The sequence below is a fragment of the Thunnus thynnus genome, chromosome 1 (assembly GCF_963924715.1).
Source record: "Thunnus thynnus chromosome 1, fThuThy2.1, whole genome shotgun sequence".
Lineage (NCBI taxonomy): Eukaryota > Metazoa > Chordata > Actinopteri > Scombriformes > Scombridae > Thunnus > Thunnus thynnus.
The window spans coordinates 26,993,699-27,005,305 of NC_089517.1; the positions used below are offsets into that span (position 1 = coordinate 26,993,699).

Below are 11,607 nucleotides of genomic sequence, written 5' to 3' on the forward strand. Positions count from 1 at the left end.
GGAGGAAAGAGGAACAGAAAGAGGGGGAGGGGAAGAGAGCCAGAGAGAGAAAAACAGAAAGAGGTAGAGAAAAAAAAGGGGAGCGAGTATGGGAGAAAGAGAGCACAAAACCGTATCTCGCTCTATTTTGTGGTTTCACAAACATGGCTGCAGCAAAAAAGAGAAGAAAAAAAGAATGGCATTGTTGGTTTTCACAAGTCCTCTTCCTCCAACACACACACACACACACACACACACACACAACCAATAACATCATTATAAACCAACATCATCTGTAATCACTGTATGATAAAAACAGCTGCATTCAAGTATATGGTGATGGGTTCAAAGCTCCAGTTTATAGTTCAACTAAACTACTTAGAGGCTTAACAGCATATACAAATATATTCAATCTGATTTTATCTTATCACAGAAATATTGGTATTGGTGTGTACAGAAATGCCAAAAAATACAGTATGTTTGAGGTCATTTACAAACAGTGCTGCAATGACATAGTTGGTCCACCAGAGAGCACTGACAGGTTTATTTTTTGAATGCAAAAATATCTTGGTCATAATTTTTAATAAGCAAATTTAAAAGGATCCTGATCAAAAATGTTTATGTGTTTTTTACCAAAAATGTGATCATCTGTTGACATATCATTAGAGCTCTGTAATATCAATAAAGGTATCAGCCTCAGAAATCCTGTATCGGTTAAGCTTTTTCCTCATGCTGCACACACACACACACACACACACACACACAAACCAATGTCCAATGGCAATTTCAAGCTCCATCTATGATCCCCCTACATACAAGTGGAAAAGATGTACACTGGAAACAATGAATGATAATGTGCTATTTTGTCCATATTTTAATTTCTGCTGATATATGTATATGTATATATATATGTATGTATATATATATATATCAGCAGAAATTAAAATATATATATATATATATATATATGTACTTGGAAGACAGACAGAAAACATAAGAGGGAATATTTTGCACATTTTGTCATGTAAAGCCTATATAGGACACAGGAAGTGCTGGAGAATACAGAAGAAAAGCTGACTTCTCCGGACCAGTAATATTTTAGGAATAGGAAGAGTCTGGATTATTCATTTCTCCCAACATAACCACATTTTTTTCAACCGGTATGATACAGTTCTTTGTAATATTTCAAGGAGCAACCCTGACAGTGTGGATCTAATGTGTCGAGAAACTTTTTACTTTTGTCTTTTCTTCTAACGAGCCGATCAACTCAACAGCAACAGAATTTGCAAAACTGCTGCTTCCCCAGCACCAAAAGTGACGGCTCAAGGTGAGAGGGTCCCGACACAGCTGACCTTAAAGAACCAGCGCCAACAAAGTCAGACTGACTTATGTCTTGAACACAGCCGGTACTATGACTGGTATCCATAAAAAGTTGCAACTGGTACTGTGAAATCACTAATTCAGTGGGCTGAGCAGCCAGTCCGAGCAGCTGCTGATTGGACATTCTCAATCGACTGACAGTGAAGGCTGACAGGTGCTTACAGTTCTGGATACATCACAAAAACTGTCTATGAACGCTCAACAATATCTGTCTGCCTGCAGGGCCAAAAATCTTGGACAGCTAATGTTTGCTTACTCATTGTAGTGACTAAACAGACGGTTATTCATGCTGAGGTGGAAATCTGCAACTTAGTCAAGCTGGAATTGGAATTGTGATCAAAACTTAGTATTGATACAGAGAATACAGAGAAAGTGTGTTCTCAACAAAGTGCAATTCAGCATATCCGAGAGTGTCCGAAAGCATTCCAATGGCAGGATTTTTAACAGCCCTGTGCACTTTCCACAGCAATGATTCAGGTGTGCTTAAGTGTGAAAATGGGCAAATTCTCTTCTCTTTATGCCTTATTTATTATTTACAGGTGTTGGCAGCAATGGACAGGCACTCTGCCTTCAGAAATGACATATGGATAGAACGACCATCAGCAGGATCAGGTCCTGAATAGTCTCGCACAGCCAGACGTATCTCCGCAGTGCTGTGCCAGTACTGGAGAAATGTCTGTCTGTACTCTACCATCATTCTGCTATAGTGGGAAAAAATGCTCTGGATTGTTTGTATTTCTTTAAGCCAATCACAATTGTCTTGGGCCGTACTAAGCCCAGGATGCAGCGATTGTGTTCTTGCAAAATAGTGTCAAGGGGAACTTGTTTTGAGCCCTGGCATTAAAATGGCTAATTCCCCGCAAAAGAAAACGCGACATAAAACACTAAAAGATGTCAGCTATGTGATGTGAGTTTTACTGATAAAAAAGACAAACATATCTTGTCATTTTCAGCGTGTGAGTTGCTAGCTCAGAGGTTTTTGTTGTTGTTGTTGTTTCCCGTAGCGACAAGAATTTTGAAAACAGTAATACACAGATAGCGGAGGGGGAGGAGAATGTTGCTTGAACTAGGCAGTCAACGGCAGGCTGAGACCCAAAGTCTGCATCCGGGGAGTCAGACTAAGCTCTGAACACAGATTTTCTCCGACAAAGTTCAAGGTTACAAAGTTCTACTCACATTATACTGGTTTGAACTGAGAATCCATAAATAACTGATAATAAACAGACAGACAGGGGACCATACAGGGAACCAGCAGTCACTGAACTATCTAATGAGTGTCAGTCACCAGACTGAACCCAGTTGAACCCGTAAAGAAAATTTTGGTCCTATGTAGGGTAGGGCAATAAATTGATATTATATTGATATTGTGATATGAGACTAGATATCGTCTTAGATTTTGGATATCATAATATCATGATACGGCATAAGTGTTGTCTTTTCCTGGTTTTAAAGGCTGCGTTACAGTAAAGTGATGTAATCTTCTGAACTTACCAGAATGTTCTAGCTGTTCTATTATTTGCCTTTACCCACTTAGTCATTATATCCACAGTACTGATGAATATTCATCAAAAATCTCATTGTATAAATATTTCATGAAAATCCTACAATGCTGTCGCGATATCGATAGAGATATTTGGCCAAAAATATTGTGATATTTGATTATGTACATATTGCCCAGCCCTAGTCCGACGTGTAATACAACACTCTCCACCAGCCTTATCAAAACACCAAATGAGGGAATATATTTGGGAAAATGGTGTTCATTCCTCCAGCAGAGTTCAGACACTTGCCAATAGAGCACTGACGCTGTTCTGGAGGTTTGTGGTGGGCCAACACTTTATCAAGATGCTTTATGTTGGCTTTTTTCAACCATCTTTAAATGTCTCCAAAACGTTGCTCCTCTCTCCGAGCGCTCGCTTGAAATGAACGTATGCTGCTCCCACAACGTTGCATGTAAATTTCTGTTAATTATTTGATACATCCTAAAACAACTAAAACACTAAAAGTACCGTGCTTGAAACTCAAACACGGTACTACAGATGAACAGAAAAAAATTTCAATGCAAACCCATACAAACAATAAAAATGGATATCATATTAATCAATGCTGTGAAGGGAGGAAGCCCTCTCCCTAAACACACACACGCAGCCAACATCAACAGCAGCTCCGGCAGCACAGAAATAGCCAATTTGCGTCCATTTCAAAACAGTGAAATCGAAGCAGCGAACAACAAGGTCAAGCACTGCCAGCCATGGGTCGAACTGTATTGACCTGTAGTTCAGTGACCCATAAACCTCTCGCTGTTTTCTTCAATTTCCACTGCATTAAAGAAAAAAATTAAGTATCACGGCAGTAAGCTGGAAGTGCTCTCTTACTTGTGCCATTTTTCACATAGTTTATTTTTGATATGGGGGGTCAATAAAGGAAAAAGGAAAAAAAAAATGAAATTAAGTTTGGATCTCAAACTCACATTAAACTACTTACTGCGAATATGCCGTCGCAGCTTTCAGCAGGTGTAAATGGCAGATGTAAAGCAGCAGTGCTTGAGGCAAGTATACAGTATAATATATTTATGAAGAGCCGTCCTTTGAGGATAAAGTCCCAGAATCCCAAAGACGTGGTGTCTTAGCTGTTCCTGGTAACATCTTATCTTTCCTCTCCTTAAACGTTCGAAATGAAAACAGTTACATGACTTATCATATACATATATCATATTCACGCACTGTTCCAGTTTTATTTCAAAATTTGTCAGATAAATATGAACAACCAGGCGGACGAGTCTGGTTTTGCTTAATGTTTATGAGGTCATCAATCCAAACCGACCAAACAGCGTTAAAACATCAGTCCAGGATTTCATTTTATTCCCACCATGTTTCATCCTTATGTTATCAATTCACTTACAATAGCACAATAAAATATCAAGGCATGAAGCTATCAAACCGAATCTAGTTGAGTAGAATTATGAGAAGACACAATTTAAAGTTTCAATGAACATCGGAGCTCTGCGGCTCTGCTAAACGCTGCTGTGGGCCTACCATTTTGTTCCAGTGCTTCCTAACTAACAGTTTCAAACTACATTACTCCTTTCTACTCCTCTCTCCCATCACTCTTTCCTCATGTTTCCATGGATACGCCCACACTCCCCCTTTTTCTCTCTCCTTTTTCCCCACTTTTTCCCATCACTTCCTTCTTGTCTTTCCTCCTCCAGTATCATCCCTACCACTCCTTCATTGCTGCTTTTTCCCAAACCAGTTTCTCTCTTTCAGATTTATTTTAATGCATATGTGGTGTGATGATCAGGACCTTCCTTCCCTTGAGACAGATGAGAATACAAAATAAGACATAAAAAAGGAAAATTTATAGAGGAAATTGTGGTGTTTCTCAAAAACTAAACCAAGTACACAACAATAGGGTTAATAATCTGATACTTTATTGATCCCTGAAGGGAAAGTTTCTTCTTCCCCAGCTGGAGATCAGCCACACAACAGCGCCCCCAGAGATGCTTGAGATTTAGTGTCTTGCTCAAGGACACTTCAGCATGCCTGATGTTTGCTGAAATGGAGTTTTGAACTTCCTGGTTGAATTTCGATCTTCCTGTCCACCACTTAACCTTATTAAATGAACAGCGGATCCTTGGATACAGATATTGAGTGGTACTCATAGATATCTTTTCCCCCTATAGCTAGTTGAATACGGGGGGAAATGATAGTCTTCAAGTCAATCAAGTCTGTCTGTTTGAGGCTCTCAGTTAAGGGCCAGCGATTCCTGGCAACGGGACAAGCAGCTGTCACAAGGTCTCAAAATATTAAGCCTGTGCACACAGCGGACGAGCAAATAGAAAGAGCATAAATATGTCCATTAATATGCAAAGACAAAATAAGGCACTTCAGCATCAAAGACTGTATTCACATGAAGCCAAATAATCCATTAGAGCAACACAGAAGATATCAGAAAATAAGCTCAATGATCAAATTAACCATTTGATCTGAAATGACACTGCTGACAGTATTTAGTGCATTATGATGTTTTTCTTTTAGAGGATGCGTGTAGTCAACTATAATACACAATCCACCTAAAACATATGCACTGGACACTCTTAAAAGGGCTGGATCATGCATATTCCCATATTCTATATTTATATTCTGGACTGTACTGGGATGCTTGCACTTGCATGATTTTCAGTTCAAAAACTCCTTGTTTATCTTACACTGACCCTTTACGCAGCCCCTCAGTTCAGCCTGAAACAGGCTGTTTTAGCTCCTGTCTCTTTAAGGGACCCCTCCCAATGAGCCCACTCTGGTCTGATTGGCCAGCTCCCAGCTCCAAAGGCCACATAAACAAACAGTAGTAATAAGATTTCACTTCTTTTTCTCGTGATTTACTCACCATGGAAATTTCTCAAAGACATTCAGACATGTTGGAGCCCAGAATCCGATTTGAAATATGCGAGTGGACAACGTGAACAAGACATGGAAAAACCTTAGCAACAAACACATGTGCATTGTACAAACAATCTGACATCATCACAAGGATGAAGTAGAGGTAACATTAGAAATGAAGCATCCAGAGCCGGATGAAGTCTGGGCTTCTGACTTGTAGGAAGCTTTGGAATTTTGACCATGTTTAACACGGACGTCGGACATCATAACAGTAAAAAAAGAACAGAAAATCACAAAAAGCATGATATGTCCCCTTTAAGAAGAGCTGCTAACAATATTCTCATTGCACAACGGTAACTTAATTAAAAGCTCATTTGCCAAATGGAGCAATTCATTCTAAATGTACTGACCTTATACAAACACCTCAGTTGGAAATTTGATCCTATTCTCATAAAATGTTCGCCTACAATAGTGAGATTTACTTTACTGCCATCAGCTTTGATTCAGATTTGAGGCAATTCTCGCTCTTGATGTATGTTTTTGATTAAATGTTTAATATGACTATAATTTGAATTGCATTATGCTCATGTACAGCTGATTCTGACCATCTTGCACTCATACAGTGTGACTAAGCCAACCCCAAAGCAGGCAAGTTGTGTGAAAAGACTTTTAACTAGCAGATACTTGATCCAATTCTCCAGTCCAACTACTTTCCACCCATTTGCAGCCTCAGTGTAAACCAGATATCAGCAGTAATGGCTGAGCAATGCGACGTGTCAATCAAACCGACACTGTAAAATGGCTGTACTGTCTCCGACGTCTCCCTGGAGGATAACGCCATCCGTCCACAGAGGTGGAGCATGGCTAAACATACATCGGTAACTGAGAAACTGAGGTAACTAGCCCTGCATCATTGGCTTGAGTACTGCACAGTGCCCATAACAAAAGCCTCTATCACTGACAAGAGAGAGACACACAGGGACAGTGTGAAAGGAAAGAGGAGGGAATGAGAGAATGGGAAACAGAGACAGTGAGAGAAAGAGACAAAACAGATAAGCGTGCACATACACACACGGCTAAAATTACATTCAAGGGGGCATGAACTAGGCCACTGCTCTGCACTGTGCTGGAAAGTGGTAGTAAGCTAAGTGAACAGAGGCTTGCACAGAGCGGAAGGCTAATGTCTAACACTAGATGGTTACCTATATGACTGAACTGTTGGCTGAATACTCTGCACAATGCCACATCAGCCCACATGATTACAGTCCAACTGCAACTCCATACAGAGGCTAATAATCAGAACCGAAGAGGGAAAAAAAAGGAGGAAACAACGAGAAGCAAAGAGTCGCCTTTACACATAAGGACCAAATATTCAAAAAATAATTAACAACATTGCACTGCAGCAAAATAAGTTCAACATTGCTAATCTTTTGAGAGTTTGGCAGGATTTGAGAGGATTGACGGGCCCAAACCCACTCACCAGACAACTAGTAACAACTTCACACAGCCAAAGCTGGCAAGGACAGCGTTTATCCAGACCAGCAGTGAGACTGAAACTGACAGGCATGACTCGCACCTAATAAGCATTACATACTGGAGTTGTCTATTAAAAACACTCCTTCTGCATACACAGCATGAAGCAGATCAGCGGGCTTAAGATTTCATTTTTTAAAAATGTGCTTTGAAATTGTACATTTGTATTATTCAAGTCTTAAAGTCCGTGTAAAGGAAAATACGAGATTTCTTTTCAAACTATGTAGTACTGAATTGTGGCGTTAGACCGTTAAACTGTTTTTCACTATTTCTGTGTTCAAGATTTTTTGGGCGGGTCTGAAATGGTAGCTCTATGTCGTAGATGGGTTACTAGCATGACCCCCCCCCCCCCCGACCCCCACACTCCACTACACAAACACTAGAGTACACATACTCATAGTTTCTATTTTACATCGGCAAATGTTACAAACTTTCATCTGAGACAACTGGGATTCACTTCGGATAATCCGCCGTTACTGGTGAATGGGACCATTTTCAGTCAACGTTAGCACTTGAGTTATTTTAAACCCAGCTGAAGCTTCCGCTGATGGGTGGGGCTGCCGGCAGCTTCAGCTTCAGCACAAGCTGTTTGGCTAGGAGTACGGGTAGAGTCGACCAACACGGCTATGGCAGCGGCCGATACCGGCTGTCGCCCACTGCTTCAGCTTCAGCCCCGGCTGTGCAACTGGGAGGTCAAGGCAACACTTCACCAAAAAGCACAGCATGACAGGCTTTTGCTCCAAAGGTGGCGGCCGCAATGACGCCGCCAAGGACTTTCCAGCAGAGAAGCTGGTAATGTTAAGTGCACCAAACTCCATTGAAAAAAAAAAAAATTTAACATTACGATGATTGATGATGGATCACTTGTTAACTAGTCATTTAAGTTACACTTTTACTGAAGTAAATCCACATTTACCTATAAAATATGTGCTGAAGTAAACAGTGTCTCCTAAAGTTACTTCATTTTTAAAATATCATCCATATTGCTCACCTTACACCTACAAACAAAGCCTATTTTAAATTGTGTATTTTTATATGGGTGTTTGGTATGAGCATTGTTAACTCAGACGCTGCTCAGTTGGGCCGTGTTGTCAGCGTCTTTAGCAGACATGCCCCCAGTGTTTCAGAGCAGAGACTACTGCTTATTTATCCACGATTTTGAAACCTTATTTTATATACTTGGCAATTTTTTTGATCAGTCAAATCTGGCTGGGTGGTTAATTACCCAATTTTTCTATGGTGTGAAAAAACACATTTATCATTGCTTTACATGGACTTTAAATGATTCAACAGCTATTTTTGCCACTTGCAGGTATTCAAATAGAAACATTTATACAGTTTCACTTTAATCCTGAAAATAAAAAGTATCCCTGACATAAGCGACAGATATTTGGCAACAATACTGTATTCTAACTAGTGGTCAAAGTGTGTGGTGAAGCTGCCATTAGTGATTTTACATTTGACAAATCTGCTTGTTCTGGATCTTTGTTACTCACATGGTGGTCTACAGTCAGATCATATCCTGACAGTCGTGTTGTTAGTGAAACATTCACACCAAAACTGCAACCAAACCAGGCTGCTTTTATTATTAATGAAGCCGTTCAGACTAAACTGTTAGCTTGCTCCAATGACACAGAAAAAAAAAGGTAAATCTGGTGTTATTATGAACAATTCAATGCCGCAGGCTTTGTGGCATTTAATTAGGCCTACACATTACGCTCATACAGCACATAAAAACTGGCACAACACACTGGAGGTCGTTCAGCGTGGCTGTAACCAACAGGCCCTACACATTAGGCCTTTGTGCTTCGAGAAACATCAGCCTCTTTTTTTTTTTTTTTTTTTTTTTTAAACCCTGCCTGCAGCACAGCAGAGCGCTGCAATGTGCTGACACCATCATCAGCTATTCTAAACCTTTTACCACAGCTATATTCCCACATCCTGATAAAAAGAGGATGGAGGGGAAAAAAAAGAAAAAGCTTAATTTTCACTTATCTTCCTTCACAAGAGATGTCTAATTTTCAGCGTCTGGTAAGATTGGTTCAGTTTTGTTTTTTCACCAACATTCAAACATCCTGTGCTGTGGATGTCCTGATGTGCTTTCTGCTTGGACCTCATTCAACAGCGTCACCCTGCTGCTGATGATCCATGGAGGAATGGCTCATGATCCCCTGAGTAGCATACAGATTGTGTAGTAGCAGCAGCAGTGTAATGACATATTATCGATCCAAACTTGTGGAAAATCATTCATCACTATACAACTCAAGCTGGCCAAGAATTAAAAAAAAAAAAAAAATCACTGTTAAACTTGGGAGGCATAATTTCTGCAAAGCCTGAATGGTTGAGAGCTTGCCAATGCTTTTTGTATATCTCGACAATTCTTCAGCACACTATTATTAAATCAAAAGTTGGGGGATCATCATACATAACGTCCAACACCATTCTGTCACCATCGAGCGATCTTTTAACACTACAAATAAAGTAGTCTTGTCCAAATGCCAACACACAATGCCTGTATTATTCATCATCACGGAGCACAATACATAAAAATCACAAGGTAGGGTGCATAGGACAGATCATTAGCACAAGGTTGACACAGAAGACTGTAAATAAAGCAGCCTGCTGACAGACAAGAAGTTTGCAAAGCAAATGAATATTTGGCAAGAAGCCTACAAGCAGAAACAGACCAGAGACATTATCATCAAACAGTGTACGGCCAAGAGACTCAAAACTGCAAATACAATCAACGATGGGGCTATAGCTGGTCACTCAAATCAGAAAACACCAAGAGACACATTTATCAGAGGTGGAGGTGGACTCCACAGTCAGAAAACACCAGGCAGGCCACTTGACGAGCTTTGGTCAACAACCCATAAGGCCAGATATGACTTAAGATGCTCACTCTAAGAGCTGCAATGAAATTGGAGCTCCTGGCAGTGAGGCTAGAAAAGGGTGAGCTGGACAGCAATGGTTGACTTCCTCGGGCATTGAGATGATTGAGTCGGTTAAGTGTCATTTCAGGATGACATCAGAAATGGTTCATTTTCCAAAAAAAAAAAAAAAAAAACAGTTAAGTTCTGCAGCATGAAGCAGGATCCGCATGGCTGTGATACCTGACTGACGCTGAGTCATTTGAATATTTCCAGCTAAATGACCACCAATCAGATAACCCACAGACCACAAGGGGAGGCAGTCTTTTTTTAATTACTGGCAGCCACTGAAGTGCACAGACACTGAGCTGCATCAGAGCACATCTACATGCCCTGGGCTGCCAAATGGTATGCACAGTATGCAGCTTCCCTGCTGCATGCACCATCCACATCACATGATTAGACGCTGCATGGAAGGGGTCAGCGGTGTTATTACGCATCCCAACGCGTTAAATGGCACCAAAAAAAAAAAAATGTGAGCGCAAGCAGACAACCATACAGGACGTTCACCCCTCTCTCTCTCTCTCTCCTGACAGCCTATGTGAGACTCACTGCCCTCATTAGTGCGTTGGAGGATACCTGTGGCCTCTCAATGATCTCTGACAGCCAAGTGACGAGTCAGCCAACTGGTGGTAGTCTGTCTTCCACACAGGAGCAAGGAAGCAGCCCGGGCTACAGGTTATCTGCTGCAGTGCATCTCCCCGGTGTTGTGATGTCCCCCCCTCATAGCTCTCTGCGAGGGTTAGGACCAAAATGTGGCTTCCGACTGTACGCTAAAGCTGACCGAGGCGAGTGTTATCTGAAGGTTGGGGTTGTGCTCAAAATAAACCATTATCCCATCCCCCAAAACTTGCGCTGTATCTTTAAAAAAGAAAAGGCCCGACAACTTAACAGCAAAAACTTTGTTGAAGACGGGCCTAGGCAAGACATATTGGCCTCCCGTGTCTCGGCATGAAGAGGTGTGTGTGTGTATCTGTGTGTATGTGTGTGTGTGTGTGTATGGGGTATAGATCAGTGATGGGCAGACCCGGGCTAATGTGGCCTGGTGTAGCCCCATATTCCTTTATGCGTCTCTTTGCCCCATTCTCTCCATCCTCCCCCCTCTCTCGACGCCATCTGTTTGTGGCATGAGAGAATGTGGAAGTAAAAAAAGAAAAGACGACATTTTGACTGTAGTTGCTGACCTACATCGACCGTTTGTTTTCGGTGTAGCGCCAAAGAAAAAAAAAAAAAAAAAAAAAAAAAGAGCCGAGAGCCGCACCGAAAGACATCCGTCCAAAACGAACAGGCGGTCAAATCGCCATCCATGACGCGCGTACATTTTCTGGTCTGAGGAGGAATTTAATAAGTTATGGTTGAAACAGTCCGCCTCGCCGGGGCCGGACAAGTCAACGCTCCGCCAGCAG

General features: G+C 41.2%; 1 protein-coding gene across 1 annotated transcript in view; it reads right to left on the reverse strand.

Moving 5' to 3' along the window:
* The window catches only part of LOC137185413 (zinc finger protein 710-like), a 28,629-nt gene extending 17,530 nt beyond the window's left edge, over positions 1–11,099 (reverse strand). Inside the window, exon 1 of the mRNA XM_067593734.1 lies at positions 10,781–11,099. The gene's annotated coding sequence lies outside the window, so the exon portion shown is untranslated. The remainder of the gene's footprint in view (positions 1–10,780) is intronic.
* Between the last annotated feature and the right edge of the window lie 508 nt (positions 11,100–11,607).